This window comes from Paroedura picta, chromosome 3 (assembly GCF_049243985.1).
Source record: "Paroedura picta isolate Pp20150507F chromosome 3, Ppicta_v3.0, whole genome shotgun sequence".
Classification (NCBI taxonomy): Eukaryota; Metazoa; Chordata; class Lepidosauria; order Squamata; family Gekkonidae; genus Paroedura; species Paroedura picta.
The window spans coordinates 107440999-107458103 of record NC_135371.1 but is presented as its reverse complement, the minus strand read 5'-3'; the positions used below and the strand labels follow the sequence as shown (position 1 = coordinate 107458103).

Sequence of the window (17105 nt, the reverse complement as noted above, 5' to 3'; positions counted from 1 at the left end):
AGAGAATGAGGTGGCTGGATGGAGTCACTGAAGCAGTAGGTGCAAACTTAAATGGACTCCGGGGAATGGTAGAGGACAGGAAGGCCTGGAGGATCATTGTCCATGGGGTCGCGATGGGTCAGACACGACTTCGCACCTAACAACAACAAGTGAAGAATTTGGATCCTTTCAGAATTTTGGTTGAGGCCGGGGTCAGCGAATGGGTGCCAGCATCCCCCCCCCGGACCTAGTAAGTTAGATCTCCTCCCCACCCTCCCTGCCGCTCTGATAGCAGGGGGTTGGAATAGTGAGAGCTTCCGCCATGTTGGGATTGTTTTTAAAGTCTTTTAATGGGTATTTTAATGGGGATAAGACTATTGTGACCCACCACAAGCCTACGGGGAGTGGCGGGAAATAAATCTAATACATAATAATAATAATAATAATAATAATAATAATAATAATAATAATAATAATAATAATAATAATAATATAAAATTACGTAACAGGAAGAAGGCAAAAAAAGAGAATGGAATTCTTAATGCAACAAGAAGAAGCTCTTATGTAGAATACAGAAAGCACAGTATCCACAGGTTTTATTAAATATCTATGGATGAATATGACTGGACAAAATTGTAACCTTTTCAGAAATGATAGGGAAGACTTGGAAACTGATACAAGCAGACTTATCTAGATGGATTTTTTTTTTATTGTGGCTGGCCTGGAAGAAATTTGCTTCCTGATCCCAAACTGGCGATTGGCATTTCCCTGGGCAATCAAGTAAGGGTTATTAGAGCCAAGCACCAACAGTCTCTGCTGCTCACCTACTCACAATATGCCTAAGTTCACAGAATCAGACATTAAATGGCTACAATCAACATTAAATGGCTACAATACTAATCAATTTCAAGACTAAAGATCATCAACATGGAAGGTGAAACTCTGAGAAAGATGGCTATCACAGGCTGCCCCAGAGTGTTTTCTGATTTTGGGGGTGGGGATTGAGAATGTGTTGAAAGGGCAGGGACTGAAGAGGTAACCATGACTGTACAGTTTGATATGCAGTAACTTCTCACATGATCTGCCTGTTCTGCATTCTGTGAAAATTAGAATTTTGTAGCATGAAAATCTAGCTCTTGTTTATGTGGACAAGTTCGAGAAACACAAGTTTCCCATTATCCATGTGAAGTGGCATATACAAATTTCAATAAGGCTTGCTACACAGAAAATAAATGTATACAGCAACATGCATTGGTTGATAATGCTTGACAAAATCATTAACATGTATGTACAAAAAACTCATAAACTTCAAAATCTGGTAAATGCCAGCAGCCAAAATATCTTACTGTGACAGGGTGGGACACCCATAGTTCTTCAGCAAATAATAAAACACATAACTAGAGGTGCCCAGTCCGTAAAAGTAGCGATCCCCAACCTGTGGGCCGCGGACCACATGTGGTCCGCCAACTAATTGGAGGTAGGCCCCGAAGGATGCCTTCCCCCCCGGCCCTTTACTTCACCCCCCCCCCCCGGCCATTTACAACACACTTCGGGTGTCATTGTCTCCCACCACTCCCAGATGGGACTATCTCGTTGCAGAGAAACAAGCTCAAGGTTCCCATTGATTTGTCATTGTCATGAGTTAAAATTTCCATGAAAATAAAATGTTCCTTATGTTCATTGTTGTGGCGTGTCTGTATCTTATTTTGAAGGGATGTTTAAACATTACCATAGTGATCAGAGAGCGTTAGGGCAGTGGTTGAGAGTAGAGGAGTAAACTACCCCCCCCACCGGGCCTCAGTAAAAGGTGTTGAGTGGTCCCTGGTGAGTGGTCCCCGGCATTGAGTGGTCCCCGGTGATAAAAAGATTGGGGACCACTGCGTAAAAGGAAAGAAAATGGAGGGAAAATCTTGCCTCTGAGGGGAGGGAAGTAGCGTCATAAGGGTGCTTTTTTTGCAGCTAATATTCTTACATGTAAAATAGAGACTGTGAAGTATTTGGCAGTGCAAGAAAACAGATAATGAACACAAATAATATTTTTATGAGCCTGTTTATTCATATTTAAAGAAAAGAGGTTTTTTTTTAAATTGAATTAATATTTCTTCATACCAAAATGCATATTCATAGCTACTGTAGTTTTATATATGGTACACGCACAAGTTGTCTAGTTATTGCATTGTAGTTATTGCACAGCTGTTGAAATTTACATTGTAAATGTCAAAAAATTCTCACAATATAGTCTGGCTAGAAAATTGCACTGGGATGTTCAAATTACAACAGCATTAAAATGGAAGACAAAATTTACAGAAAAGAATTTCAAATGTACATTATGATACAAATTCCAGTGTTTCCTTGCTGAGTTACTAGCAGATTGTTGCTGTTAGGAAAGTTCCAGAAATTTTAATCTTGTGTTGTGGGTTTACTGATATAGTTTGACATGGGGAATTATAATTTGTTCAGATTCTGTGTGATGGTTAGACTTGGAGCTGTAGATAACAGAAAGCATGACATTTGTTTATGCTAAATGTTCACTTTATTATGATGTCAGATGGAGAAGAGTTTCACAATAATATACTGCAAAAGCAGTTATGGCTAATATGACTTTCACGTGCTTAGAAACTTGTAGGACAGCAATTCATATAATTGCCAGTAGTTTCTTAAACACTAAAAAGACAAAAATAATGATCACTGCAAAACATAGACATGTCACAATAACAATTGATGGTGAAGTGATGGAATGCATTCAAGAATTCATTTTTCTAGGAACACAAATTGATGTGAATGACGATTGCACTATGGAAATAAAATGTCAAATTGCTCTGGGTTGCTAAGAAATTATGAGCTTCAACTGAACATGGAAAAGCAAGGACATAAGCATGACTACCAAATGTATATTAGTTAGACCTATCATATTTCCAATAGCCACTTACGGCTGTGAAAGGTAGATGATGAAGAAACTGGATAAGAGAAGAATCGATTTATTTGAACTCTGGTGTTGGATAAGGCTTCTGTGGATTTCATGGGCAGCAAAAGTCGCAAACAAGGAGATACTACAGCACATAAAGTCTGATATATCACTGGTAGGCAAAATCATGAAATTCCAGCTCACTTACTTTGGCCACATCATGTGAGCCAACTCAATGGAGAAAGTAATTGTGATAGGATTGAGCAGTGGATAAAGGAAACCAGGCTGACGGAGGGTGTGGTGGTTGGACATGATTGGGATGGATGCCAGCCAGAACACTGCACAGCTGAAGGAGCTGGAGCGGGATAGGGGATCATGGCAGCAGCTGTGCCATGGGAATGCCAAGAGTCAGACTCAACATAATGGCTGACAACAGCAATGACAAGTTCAGGTAGAGGAGACAAACTTTGGTTCAACAGTTTATCATAGAATCACAGAGTTGGAAGGGACCTTCCGGATCATCTAGTCCAACCTCCTGCACAATGCAGGAATCCACAACTACCTGCCCACCCACAATGACCCCAATTCCATGCCAAGTGATCTCTCTACCAAACACAAACCTAGCCTGGAGGAAATTAACCTACCATCCCACAGTGGCAATTAGCAATTACCTGGGTATGCAAGGAAGGGCCACTAGAGCCAAACACTGGAAAACACCTTCCTGCCCACCCACTCACAATCTGCCTAAGTTCATAAAATCAGCATTTATTTCAGATGACTATCGAGCCTCTGCTTAAAAACTTCCAAAGAAGGAGAACCCACCCACCTCCTGAGGAAACCAGTGCCTCTTCTGCATGATGGATAAGCTGTTGTTTTTCTGATCTATGCACAGAACAGTTAATTTACTCCGCAAAACTGATTTTGCTCTGCATGGTGAACTGCCTCTTCGGTGCTTTAAGCGTCCTTGAAGCGTTGTTTCTGAAAAATGCTTTTCACCAATTCATTTCTCTCCTGCCTGCCTGAGATGGCCTATTAGCCATGCAGAGAAGATCTTTAGTTATGCAGATTAGAGAGTGCATTTGAGAACAAAGCAGAGTTGGCAAAACTACAGGGGGCAGGGTTATGAATTGTTTCATGCAGAAAGCATTGCAATGCAGTTTTTCAACAGACTATATTCAATGCAGAACAACAATTGTAATATAATAAAGCAGTCTAAACTGGTTGTTTTTTTAAATTGTTTTATTTGGCTCCGTGCAGAATACCTCCTGTTCCATTAACTCGGTCAGGAACTTCTTCTGGATGTTTAGCCGAAAAATCTTTTGAATTTAATTTTGAATTAATTTTCAAGATCATCTTGCATTGTTTTGAGTGTTGTAATAACTTGCATTTGTGCAATCTCTCTTTCTAGTCTGTTCTTGAAGTTCCTTTGCAATAAAACAGCTACTTTGAGGTCCCTTATTGAATGTTCTGGAAGGTTGAAGTGTTCCCCTACAGATTTTTCAGTTCTGTGATTTTTGATGTCAGATTTATGTCCATTAATTCTTTGGCAGAGGATTTGAACTGTTTGCCCTATGTAGAGAACAGAGGGGTATTGTTGGCCTTTGATGGCATATATAATGTAATACCCTGGACTCAGCAAGGACATAGGGTTTTTTATCTCACTATGCATGCTAACCTCATTCAACTCTTATATGCACATTCCTCACAATCCTCTCTTCTTTTTAATTTATCTTATTTTGGACAATGTGACTGTAATGTGATGTTAGTAATGTGTAATGTAATTCTGAATTTAACTCTCTGGTCTCAGGACAAGATAGTTGCCAGCACAGCTTGTCACTTGCAGGGATGTTTCCACTCTTGGGTGGAGACGGATGGGGCCAGCAACAAATGGTAAATTGACATCTGTTAATCACTAATGTAGACAGTTTTATTTGTCCAATGTTTTTGTGAACTACAAATGAGTTTAAGGGGACTGATTGGCTGTTTTAGCAAAGAATTATCATATGGTTAACACAGTTTAATAATTTACCATAATTCACAGTTGACACTCCGTGGTAAAAATAAAGCGGTAAGCCCTGTGTGGGAGGAATTCGTCCATGATGAGGAGGCCCACCGATTGGGCTCTTGCCCCCGAACTTACAAGCAGAGGGCTCAATTGGCTGGCACTTTGCGCCAGCCGATTGGGCCCTCCGCTTGATAGCATGCTTTCCTGACTGCCCACCCTCCACGGGAGCCTGCCTTCAGCTGGCGGTAGCCATTTTGAGCCTCCTCACCACCGAGGAACATCGCTGCCTGACCGTCCTGCCCTCCCATGTGGCATGCGGCCTGCTGGCCCCGCCGCACCACAACTTCGCCTCCAGCCCCACAAACCGCTGGCCGGACACCTCCCCAACCGGCCACCACCGGCTGCCTTCGCTGCCCTGCCGTGCTTCCACGCCTCTATGCTGCACACGCGCCTCGCTGGCCGCCCTCCTCTCTCATCCGCCGCTGAGACTTCCCCACCCTCAGACTTCCCCACACATGACCTCACGAGAACGGCGACATCCTGGCATTACAAAGTCTTCCCCGCCGCCTCCCGAGCTGCTCCCAATTACACCACGTCCTGCCTTCGCCACCCGCCCACCTCCCGATCCGCCCACCCCCAACATAGCCTGCCTGCGCCTCCAGCCCTCCATTCTGTGGCTGTCGGCCGCCCAGCCATGTCGTCGCCCCGCCGCTGTCCCGTCCAATGCGACCCGGCCCCGCGGCCTCCACCGCTGCCCCCATTCCCATCCCATCTGACGAGGCAAGTTCCCTGCTGGCGGATCGCCACCGCTTCCTGCAACGCCCTCGACCCCTCCTTCCTCACCCTCCTCATCCCTGCTCACCTCCCCATTCTCCCCCCAACATTCACACCCCTCCCCATCTGCACACGCCTATGCTGCCGTGGCCGCCACCCCTTCTCCTCCCTTAACACGCCTCCCGATACATGCTTGCTGCCCCATTCTCACCCCCTGCGAAGCCCTCCCCACATGCCCGCACCTCCAACCCCGCTTTCCAAAACCCCTTTTCCCCCCAACACACCCGAGCCCTTTCCATCCCCCCTCACCTCAGCCTTCTACCCCCACGTCCCACAACACGCCCTTACACTGAACTCCGCTGCCACTTGCACGCCCCACGTTCTCCACCCCCATGCTGCTTCCTCCCTCCCAACGGGCCCTTGCTCATCCATTCCTTCCTTCTTCCTTCCTCCCTCTCAACTTCACTTCTATTCCCTCTCCCTTCATCTCTTTCTCTCTTCCTCCCTTTGTCCCTTTCTTTCTCTCCCTTTCTTGCTCTCTTCTTCCCTTCCTTCTGCCCCTCCAGCCACCCCACTAGCGCCCGCTGCATTTGGGGAGCAGCAGGCTTAATTTCTAGTTTACCATAATTAGCTTTTGGCTTATGTTTCCACTGTTATGATGGTAATTCATTAGTCTGAGGAAGAGTGCATGCACTCGAAAGCTCACACCTTGAATAAATCTTTGTTCATCTTAAAAGGTGCTATTGGACTGATTTTGTTGTGCTATTTCAGACCAACACAGCTACTCATATAAAGGGAAAAATTAATGGTTCAATGGTAGAGAAAGATCTTTCTCCATTCCATTTTCATTCTTGGTCTATTTTCTTTAACCAAACTATTCACAGTTATCTAATATTAATACTCAAATAAATCTTCAGTTTCCTCTACATATTATTCTTGTATTTACAAAAACAGAAATGGAGATACATGGATTTCCTGGAAGTCTTTCCACTAATGTGGGGAATGTCAGGATACTTAGTGGGTAATAAAGGGATTCTGATTCTGATTCTTAGTGGGTAGGATATTGCATTATCTGTTCCGTTGGTTTTGATAATAATTCCCAGAGCTCAGCCCTTGGGAAAGGATGTGGCACAAATGAATCCCTAAACCTTTGCCTCCAAGGTCATAGATTCCAATGCTATCCTATATGCAGTTCAAATCAAATCATGCTGCTGTTGGATTTGCAGCCAGATTGATTGTTTTGTTGATATGGGATAGTTGCATGAAAAGCCATGTCTCTGTCATTGTGCATTAGCCTACTCCTACAACAGATGAAACATAAGTATCAGGGAAAAAACATACAAAATAGTGACATATTTGGTACTTCTGTGGAGAGGATGTGTTTGTTAATATTGAGATGAGTCGTGCTTATAAGCAATGCAACATTGAAAGCTAAGCATTCACAGAGCGAATTAACTTACAGAACTGAAAATGATACTGAGAATTAAGAGCACTATTGGAGAAGAAAAGCGTTTTAAAATGTAACTTTAATGTTAGTCTGTCCCCCTCTGTCACAAATTAGACTGTAATCTTTGAGGGGGCAGTGTTTTTGATTTCTGTATTCTTTTCTGGTCTGTGTTGTCACAAGGTTTGGCATATTAGCTCCCCTGAATGTGATAGATTTCCCCAAATCTACCTGTTAATGTAAATATCTGCTAACTTCACTGAAAGCAAATAAGAACGTGGATAAGAATGTTCATTAAACATTTTCTCTTACAGTAGCATTTACCCATTTTGTCATTCTCAAGGTATTAACACCACAAGCACTAAATTATTCAGTTCATTTATTATGGTTCCTTTTAATTCCCCTCCCCCCCCTAATACTTCTTTGCAATATGTATATGTACAGAAGAAATAGTTCAAGAAATCTATTCCCCTCCCCCCAGTAAATGTACACAGCACTGCTATGGATTACTAAAAGGAAGGGACCTACCTATTTCTGAATTAATACTTACAGTCTTTGGGGAATTAGTAGGGTCCTTGCTTGCCGGTCATGACATAATTTAGGTTTTATTGACAGGTCCCAATGAATGAAAGACTGGCAACCAGGCAGCAAATCCACAGCTGTGCAAATATGTTACATAGAACTTTCTAGTACTGGTTTCTGGAGCTGGACTTTTAAGCTTAGCTCCCGTTATGAGATTTGTTATGAGATTTGTGACCATAAATGGTAAGGTATGGTAGTCTGCTTTTTTAAAAAAAGATTAATTGCTGCAGATGGGAACATACAGTGTCATAAATAACTTAATTCAAACAAGTAAGGAATTTACTAAGGAATACAATGGGAAAGTAAAGATATCCACTGAGGATAATACTTTCTTTAGGCTTTCATCCTAAAATGGGGGCAGGGGATAGTATCGTTTGCAAATCAAGTATAAATGTTAAGCTATACCTGGGTTTGTTTGTTTTTGTGTGCAAATATTGTGTCTTAATATTTTTACATTGTTAAATTAGTTTTACTGTGCATGGATTTCAATGAGTGTATTGTGGAGTAACTGACATGTCAGCAGATTCCTTAAAATCTTGTCTTAAAATATGCCTGCCATTTAGCCCCCCTCAAAAGTCTTAACAAACAGGAGGGCCTTGCAGTGCGTCCTGAAGATTTCCAGGGAGGGGTCCCCTCTCACCTTTTCATGGCTCAGGCCTATACGTGGCTCAGGCCCTACTTACTTAAGGGACCACTTACCTCCTTATACCCCCCTGCAGGGCATTCAGCTCTTTGCGTATGATTTTGCTGATGGTCCCGGGAGGCACGCCTGGCCTCAACCACTGCCAGGGCTTTTTCTGTCTTGGCCCCTACCTGGTGGGATGAGCTCTCAGAAGAGCTGTGGGCCCTGACAGAACTCTCTGAGGACAGAGCTCTTGATTGAGGCCGGGTGATGATCCCGGGGTATGAGATCTAGTGTCCCCCCCCTGGTTCCTGTGCACAGTGTTAGACTGCACCCAGAACCACCGTATGATCTACCCCCTGATTTTCTTTTTACCATTATCAATTAATGTGTTGTAATCTGGACCAACTCCAATAGTTCCGAGGCGTGGAGAGAAGTTTTTTAGTATTTTACTGCCATATTATAGATTGTGGGGAATTGAAATACAAATTGACATAGGTGAGATCAATCCTCAAAGGTTATGTGTGCTGCAAATAATATAATTACACAAGATTAAATACCTTCCCCCTGGAGGCTAAGAGAGATGATGCCCCTACGGGTCAAGCCAATAACATGGGGTCTCCACCCTCCTTGGTCATCTCATGGGGCTGCTTTGTAGCCACTGAGCCAGCCCCCAAAAGTTGCTGACATTTTCTGAAAAGCTACTTCCATGCCTCCCCCCCCCCCCCGCCCCCAAACCTCCAATGGTTTACATAAGCAGTAGCGACTTCTTCCTTCAGCCTTGAGACTAGGTCAATTTGACCATAAACATAACATCAACACTAGATATGGAGATCCTACTTCTGCAGGCTTTTTAAAAGCTGCATCCCAAAAGAACAACAAAGTATATTTTCTACTGCAAGCTAGAACTGCTGATTCAGAAAACAATTCTGCATACAAAAAATATCTTATCCAGTTTCTACTCACTAAACAAAAGCTAGGGAAATTTGTCACCCTTCACTCCATCATAACCAGCACCTTGAACTTGGAAACAGACTGGCAGCCAATATAACTGTTTCTAAATGGGCAACTTATGTTCCCTTTGGCTAGCCCCTGATATCAGCTGGGTTGCTGACTTCTGGACCAGTCATATTTTCCAGGTTGTCTTCAAGAGCAGACCCATGTAGTTGAAATAGTCCATCCCTGAGGCTAAAGATGCATGTATCAGCATGGCCAGATCAGCTGAAGCTAGGCAATGAGAAAGTTAGTGAATCAGATACAGCTAATACAGCTAGCAGAAGGTACTCCTGGCCACCATACCAACCTCTTTTTCAGACAGCAAGGCAGGGTCCTTGAGCATCCTAAGTTCTTAACCTGTTTTGAAAAAGCCAATGTCATTCCATTTAGGAAAAGAGGATTCAGTCCCTCAAGAATATAAGCCTTCCTGATCCATAGGCAGAATCAATCTGAAACTATCCACAACAAATAATTCTGTTATGGGGATTCAGTTAGGACCTGAAAGTTTGATTGTCTGGACAATTTAGACAATAGGTTATAAATTTATATAAATATTTATTGTGCAGTTTTTTTTACAAAATGTTTTAAGGTCAAGAACATACACAAAGCCCATAGGCCAAAAATTTCACAGACACCATACAATTTTAGGATTTAAACCTGATGTGTTTCGACCCATATTCCGAGTCTTCTTTAGAGGTTGAATTTTTGTCACATATATACTGAAAAAATACAAACACACAAAGCAACCAGTAAAATAAACAAGATACAAGAACTTGTTTTTTAGCATGACAAATCAATCAAGGCAGCCCCATTTCTGTTTTCTGGAGCTGATAAATGAGCTAGGAAAGAGGAGGGGTGTGGGTGATTAGGCATCCTTCTCCTGATCATACAGGGGTCTGACCGCTCTGCTTTTAAGCCAACCAATAACACAGAATGTATTTTGGGGCTCCAGGGACCATGTGCAGCCTTCTCACAACTCGGTAAGGCAAAAGCAGCCACGTTTGTTTTCTGGAGGTTGGAAATGAACTGGGAAAGTGAGAGTGGTGTGTGAACAGGCAGCCTTCTCCTGTTCATACAGGGATCTGACCACTCTGTTTTTAAGTCAACTGTTTACACAAAATGTCTTTTTAGGCTCCAGGTACCATGTTCAGCATCTCAGAAATGCAGAAATAAAGTTCAAAACAACATAAATCCCCAAAAGGGGGGGGGATGCTGTATCATTCTGGCATTTCTCTGTAGCGGAAGTGCTTAAAAAATTATTTCAGGGCTGGGATAGAGAAAGTTTCAGTCCATGAGATAACTGATGTGCTGTGATTGGTGGCTTGCTGTGATTGACAAGCTAAGGAGCGGTGGGAGAAGTTCAAATTTGCTTTCCCTACCAGCCTGGCCAGGAGGCAAAAAGCCGCAACCAGACAGAGGGAAAATGCGGAAGGGGTCTCCCCGTGAGGAGGGCTCCAAACATGAAATTTTCCATCCCACATTTGCAAGCAGGAAGCCACTCATGTTTTACCCCGTGTAATGGTCCGGTTGTCTAAATTGTACAGACATTACACCTTTCAGGGCCTAGCTCATTCCAGTTAAGTTTTTTGTTTTCTTTTCCATGTAGCATTTCTCCCCTCTTTGTTCCTTGTGAGGATTCAGTTCCCAAATGTTCAGGGGTTAAGAGCAGCAGCTTCTAATCTGGTGAGCCAGGTTTGATTCCCTGTCCCTCCACATGCAGCCAGCTGGGTGGTTATCGCATAGCTTGGACTCATCACAGCCCTGTTAGAAACAATGCAGTCTCTCTCAGAGCTCTCTCAACCTCACCTACCTCATAGTGTGTTTGCTGAAGGGAGAGGAAGGGAAGTCGATTGCAAGCAGCTTTGAGACTCATTTAGGTAATGAAAAGTTAAGCATAATAACCAATTCTTTTTCTTTACACATAGTGAGAAAGCTCAAGACTCCCCTCGAGTGCTATTTCTCAAATGTTAGTATATGCACGTTTCTCTAGAAAAGCAAACAGAAGCTCCTAAGGCTGCTGCTTCTGGTCAGGAAAGCAATGTGGAGGTGGGGAGGCTAAACCTCTTCTCACTATGAACCAGAGTTCTAACCCATAAACTGCCATGAGCCAGCTGTGCTGGGAGTATAAAAATGCAATAAATAAATAATATAATGTGTCCCCCATGTGCCTGAAAATTGAGCATGGAGCTCCTTGTAGAGGGCACATTTCTACAACATAGACTTGGTAGCCTGTCTTCTTAAAAACAGATCAGAGTATGAACTTGGTCTCATAGAAATGTAGTGATTTTATCTTACTAGTCGTTAAGCCTGCTTTAAAAGCAGTCAGGATGGAGGCATCAGCCCCCCCCCCCCCGCCTGCAGACTCTCAGGACAGTAAGGTTGGAGCTGCTGGCAGACATCCCACCCCCATCCCGTTCACTAGTGAATCAGAGGCAGGGAGGTGGGAGGACAATGTCCTTCATCCTGGTGTCAGTGGTGGGAAGCATGCAGGATGCTCCCCCCCCACAGCATCATCTCAGGCAGGGGGTGGGGCCAGTGAGTTGGGGGAAGCTGCCTGGATACCATGAGGAAGTGGTGGGTAAAATACTTTGGGATGGAATGGCTGGCTGTGAGTCACCTTGTAAAGTGGGCCTCGCTGTGGTGCCATCTTTGCTGCTGTCCCTGTGCTCACTATTTTCAAAGGGAGCCTCCCTGCATTGACAGTGGGGTGGATGGAGCTCCAGCAAAGGTGGAGTTGCAGGCGGACTTGCAGGCAGTGCCTCCTCATCAGCCGACACTCTTGGCAGGGAGAGGGCAGGTTTTAAACGGAAGAGCACAGGGGACAGCAGAGGAGATGGTGCGGCAGCAAAGTGTGGTCAAAAGGCGATCTCTCAGGCAGGCAGCCCCCCTCCCAGTGGTCTTAGCAGGAACACAGGACAGAGAAGGCACAGTGGCAGGCTGCTTGAAAATCAAGCCATGAGCAATCTGTGGAGCCCCACTCACCACGGGAGCACGGAGACATCAGCAAGACCGGGGCAGAGGAATTATTTTGGAAGTCCAGCGCAAAAGCAAGCATGAAGACAGCAGGCAAGCTGCTGGGGCACCAGAAAATAGGATGGCAGTGCGGCCGAGGCAGAGTGCAGACATTCGTCTCTGGTGGGTGGGGCAGAAGGCAGGAGGGCTGTGGGCTTGGAGTCCTGGGAGGAATGGGAAACCCCAGGGTGAGTCTGCCAGCACTCGTGGCCTAAGTGGGGGCTTCCTCCCAGCGAGGATGAATCAGAGGCTCCACAGAGCTTCCTTATGGTGCACCAGCTCCCGTGAATAGCCCTAGGAGCCAGTCTGAGAAAAGGCCCTCCCCATGAGGGCCCATCAGAAGGCTGGCATATTATCAGAAACAGCAGCTGGAAGACGGGGAGACAGTTGGGGACAGCATGTCCCCTACTTGATTGGTCCTCTGGGGGACAAGTGGCCCCGCCAGAGCCAATCAGGGAGGTGGAGGCAATTGGGGCGGGCCATCCCCTGCCTGATTGGTGCACCAGCTATGCTCAGCCTTGATATTTATTAAATCTTGGCTGCTATACTCTTGTCCCATTTAGGGGAAAGTTATCGCTGAATATTTCAAATGAGAAAATGGATCCAGGTGTCTGGCAAGAGATTCATCAAAGGTGTTTTTCTAACAGAAGACCCTGAACTTCAAAAGTAAATTGGCTTCATTTTCTTTGAAAACATAGCTGTCAAAATAAGAAATAGCAGGGAGGAAAGTACAAGGCTGAAGATGTTGCAGGAATTTAGGTTACTGTGTTCCCATACTTCCCTATTTAAATATCAAATATTTAGAGAGAGCACTCAAGGGTTAGCAGAGGCATCTGAGCTGAAGCAAATGTTATTGCAAAGGGATTTATAACTGTGAAATGTAAACACAACATTATTGGTCAGAGTTTAATGCCATCTCTTGCTAAGGCAGCACCTCAAAAAGCTTAAAGTTTAGCTGAGTAGACGCAAGAGGATTTTGAATACTGCTAGCCTTTCTTAAACACAAAGCATGCTTGACAAAATCCTACCTGTTCCTGTGATTGTGTCTGATTTAAGCAAATGATCCCATTATTATCAAAAACTCAGCTCTGAAGCACCTTCAGACTTGCAAATTTATTGCTGCAAAAGGTTTCATGGGTGCAACTCTGATTTGCCAAAGGCATTGAAGTGAATCCTCATGCAGAAGAGAAGAAAACAAGGATGTACTGGTTTATGACATTCAAGGCAAAACTGCAACATGCAAATCAGTACCGTAGGGGCTGACAGAGCTGAATCGCTCATCCCTACAGCATCTCCTCTTTTTATCACCTGCATAATTTTATAAACCCCAGTTGTGCCCCCCACCTGTCTCTTTTATAAAGTGAGAAGTTCCAGACTGTTCAGTCTTTCCTCATAGTAAAGCTGTTCTAAACCCTTAATTACCTTTGGTTGTCCCTCTTCTGTACTTGGGTTAGGGACTGGGATACCAATGCTTTAAGGCAGTGGTCCTCAACCTTTTTTAGGATGCGGACCGGCAGGGCAGCTGCCCCGCCTGTGCACCGTACATGCACGGCTGCACCCGCGCATCATGCATGCGCGGCCGAAATCGAGCGTGCACGGCAATTTTGCGCATGCGCAAAAGTGCCGCACATGCGCGATTTCAGCCGCACATGACGAATGTGCACATGTGCGGCCCCGCCACGCATGCGCAATGTGCGGGCGCAGCCCTGATTCCCTCTCCCCCCCTCCCGCAGTAAGAAGCTTCCCGGGCCACAAGCTTGCAGCCTGGGAAGTTTTTTACTGCGGGGGGGCGGGGAGAGGGAACCGCGGCCCAGCGCCATGGCCTTCGCAGCCCGGCACCGGGCCGCGGGCCGCAGGTTGGGGACCACTGCTTTAAGGTAAAGGTATCCCCTGCGCAACCCCCGAGTCATGTCTGACCCTTGGGGTGACACCCTCCAGCATTTTCATGGCAGACTCAATACGGGGTGGTTTGCCAGTGCCTTCCCCAGTCATGACCGTTTACCCCCCAGCAAGCTGGGTACTCATTTTACCGACCTCGGAAGGATGGAAGGCTGAGTCGACCTTGAGCTGGCTGCTGGGATTGAACTCCCAACCTCATGGACATCTCTTCAGACAGCATTTCTGCTGCTTACTACTCTGCACCACAAGAGGCTCCCTATGCTTTATACAAGTATTAATGAAGAGTAAGAACTTGACTGGAGAGGAGACAACTGAGAGGGTATCTGATAACCATCTTCAAGTATTTAAAAGGCTTCCTTATAGAGGATGAAGCAGAGTTATTCTCATTTGCCCCAGAGAACCAATGGGATGAAATTAATTCAAAGGATATTCCATCTAAACATCCAGAAGAAGTTCCTGACCAATGCTGTTTCAAATACTTTTCAAGCCTATCTGAGAGAAATTGTACAGCCCATCAGTTTAAATAGCTGAATTGTGTTTTGGTGATTTGACTTATTTGGACCATTGAAACTTTAAATGGATACCTTGACCGTTTATGCACTGGAGGTTTCATGCTAAGCTGCAGGCTGGAGTTTTAGTTGTGGCTGGTTGACCTTCTTCCTGCACCCACATTGGGGAGCATTTGGCCTGGTGCACCTCATCCACCCCTGATTTGTGCTCCTGCACGGGAGCTGGGACAATGAAGTTCCCAGTGCATAAATGGTCCTTCTTGCTCTCTCTGTCTCTTCTCCAGACACTTTTTCCTTCCTTTCCCCCTGCTTTTCAGGACAGGGGGTGGGGTTGAAGAGACAGAAGATCAATGGCAGAAGCCCCTTACTGGCAGCTGGAGCCAATCATTGTAATGCATTTTGCAAATGCAATTGAAATGAGGCCTTGAAGTTTGTAAAGCTTTTTGCAGGCTTCAGCCTATTACATGCAATAAATAGTAGCACCTTCAGTTTTGACTTTATTTTAGATTTGAGTGCTGTAGCAGTTTAGAGCTCAACAAGATTTTAATGGTATAAGCCTTTAAGAGTCAAGGTATCTAATGAAGGGAGCACTGACTGTCATAAGCTAATACCTTGACAATCTTGTTTGTCTCTAAAGTGCTCCTAGACTTGAATCAAGTTGTTCTGCTATAGATGCCACCCTCTGGGACTTTATTTTAGTTGGGGTTTTTTTCCAACAATACTCCTAAAGAAATAAATGCCCATTTCTCTGATTCTTTAAGAACTTATAGTGTCATTAATTTCTTGAGATGGAGGGCCTCTTGCTAGAAATTATTGTGGGGCTGTAGGTCTTACTTATTATATTGGATAACAGATTGTCTGCTGCTCTATGGAAATTGAGGTTATGATTTCACATATAAAATCAATCGCTGCGTATTGTGAAATTTTCCCCCTCATCTTCCTGTGGCAAAATTGATTAAGAATGTATCATTATTTATTAGTGAACAAGGGAAGGTAAATATCTTCAGTCAGATCACCTTTTCTTCTCTCAGTGCTGTAGAAGCTGACATTTTTAGAAGCTTTCTTCTTAATGTCAGCCATAACCATAAATTTCTTATCTGGGGATACTTGATACATCCTGAATGGCAAGCTTTGGTTGCCTCAGGCCTCAATCAAAAACACCCTGTAATGCTTGCACATAGAAATGAGCCCAATAATCATGAGTCAGCTTGTATTTCAAAGCAGCAATTATTCTGTACGTTTCTTTTTAGTATATTGATTTCCTATGCTGCTTGTCATTGATAGAATGGTACTTGAGTCAAAGAGACCTAACATATAGATCAATACCTAACATATAGAGAAATGCTCTTTATATCCACTCTCAGCTGCACCTTTCGAAATGCAGGGCATGAGAAACAGAGGTAGTAACTGACAGTAGTGCCTGATAGCATTTTGATTAGGAATGGTCAAAGTTTTAAGCTCTTATTGATCAAAGATAGGACTTGGTCTGACTTTTTTAGCTCCATTCTTTCACGCTATACCATGCCAAACGACTTACTGCATACATCAGCCAATATCTCTGATGTACATGATTGGGTGCTCAAAGCTGATTCATTGATTGATCACTCTTCAATTCTGCTATCACAATCAGCCCCATGGTATAAAACAATTTAAAAAGACCACTCTAGAGCATCATATTTAGTAAACATAACAACACGCAATCTTAGAATGGCCCTAACATCTTTGCGGTTTGAAATGATACCATCAGCCATGCTCTTTGGATGATATCTCCAAATACCCACAGCCCAACACCTGTGTATATCTGGAAATTCATTTGTGGAGGACCTGCCCCACTATGTTTTGGCTTGTCCCCTGTACTCATAGAATCATAGAATCATAGAGTTGGAAGGGGCCATACAGGCCATCTAGTCCAACCCCCTGCTCAACGCAGGATCAGCCCTAAGCATCCTAAAGCATCCAAGAAAAGTGTGTATCTAACCTTTGCTTGAAGACTGCCAGTGAGGGGGAGCTCACCACCTCCTTAGGCAGCCTATTCCACTGCTGAACTACTGTGACTGTGAAATTTTTTTTCCTGATATCTAGCCTATATCGTTGTACTTGAAGTTTAAACCCATTACTGCGTGTCCTCTCCTCCACAGCCAATGGGAACAGCATCCTGCCCTCCTCCAAATGACAACCTTTCAAATACTTAACGAGGGCTATCATGTCCCCTCTCAACCTCCTTTTCTCCAGGCTGAGCATTCCCAAGTCGCTTAACTCCGAACCCAGGGGCAAATTCCTTGCCAAGTTCCTACCAAACTCACACCCCACTCCTTTTTTTTATTTACCCTTAAACTTGAACCAAGGCCTATCCTTAAGCTAGGAAATCAACTGGCTCC

The 17105-nt window shown here is 44.3% G+C and overlaps 2 protein-coding genes across 3 annotated transcripts in view; one reads left to right on the top strand and one right to left on the bottom strand.

The window, feature by feature from the left end:
• Nucleotides 1–17105, top strand: part of KCNIP1 (potassium voltage-gated channel interacting protein 1) — a 776797-nt gene that overhangs the window by 75398 nt on the left and 684294 nt on the right. The gene's annotated exons all lie outside the window — the stretch shown is intronic.
• The window catches only part of KCNMB1 (potassium calcium-activated channel subfamily M regulatory beta subunit 1), a 42454-nt gene that overhangs the window by 23498 nt on the left and 1851 nt on the right, over nucleotides 1–17105 (bottom strand). The window contains exon 1 of one of the 2 annotated variants that reach the window (XM_077327114.1): nucleotides 7658–7823. The exons of the other annotated variant lie outside the window; for it this stretch is intronic. The gene's annotated coding sequence lies outside the window, so the exon portion shown is untranslated. Of the gene's footprint in view, nucleotides 1–7657; nucleotides 7824–17105 lie in introns of those variants that run through there. 2 annotated transcript variants of the gene reach the window in all.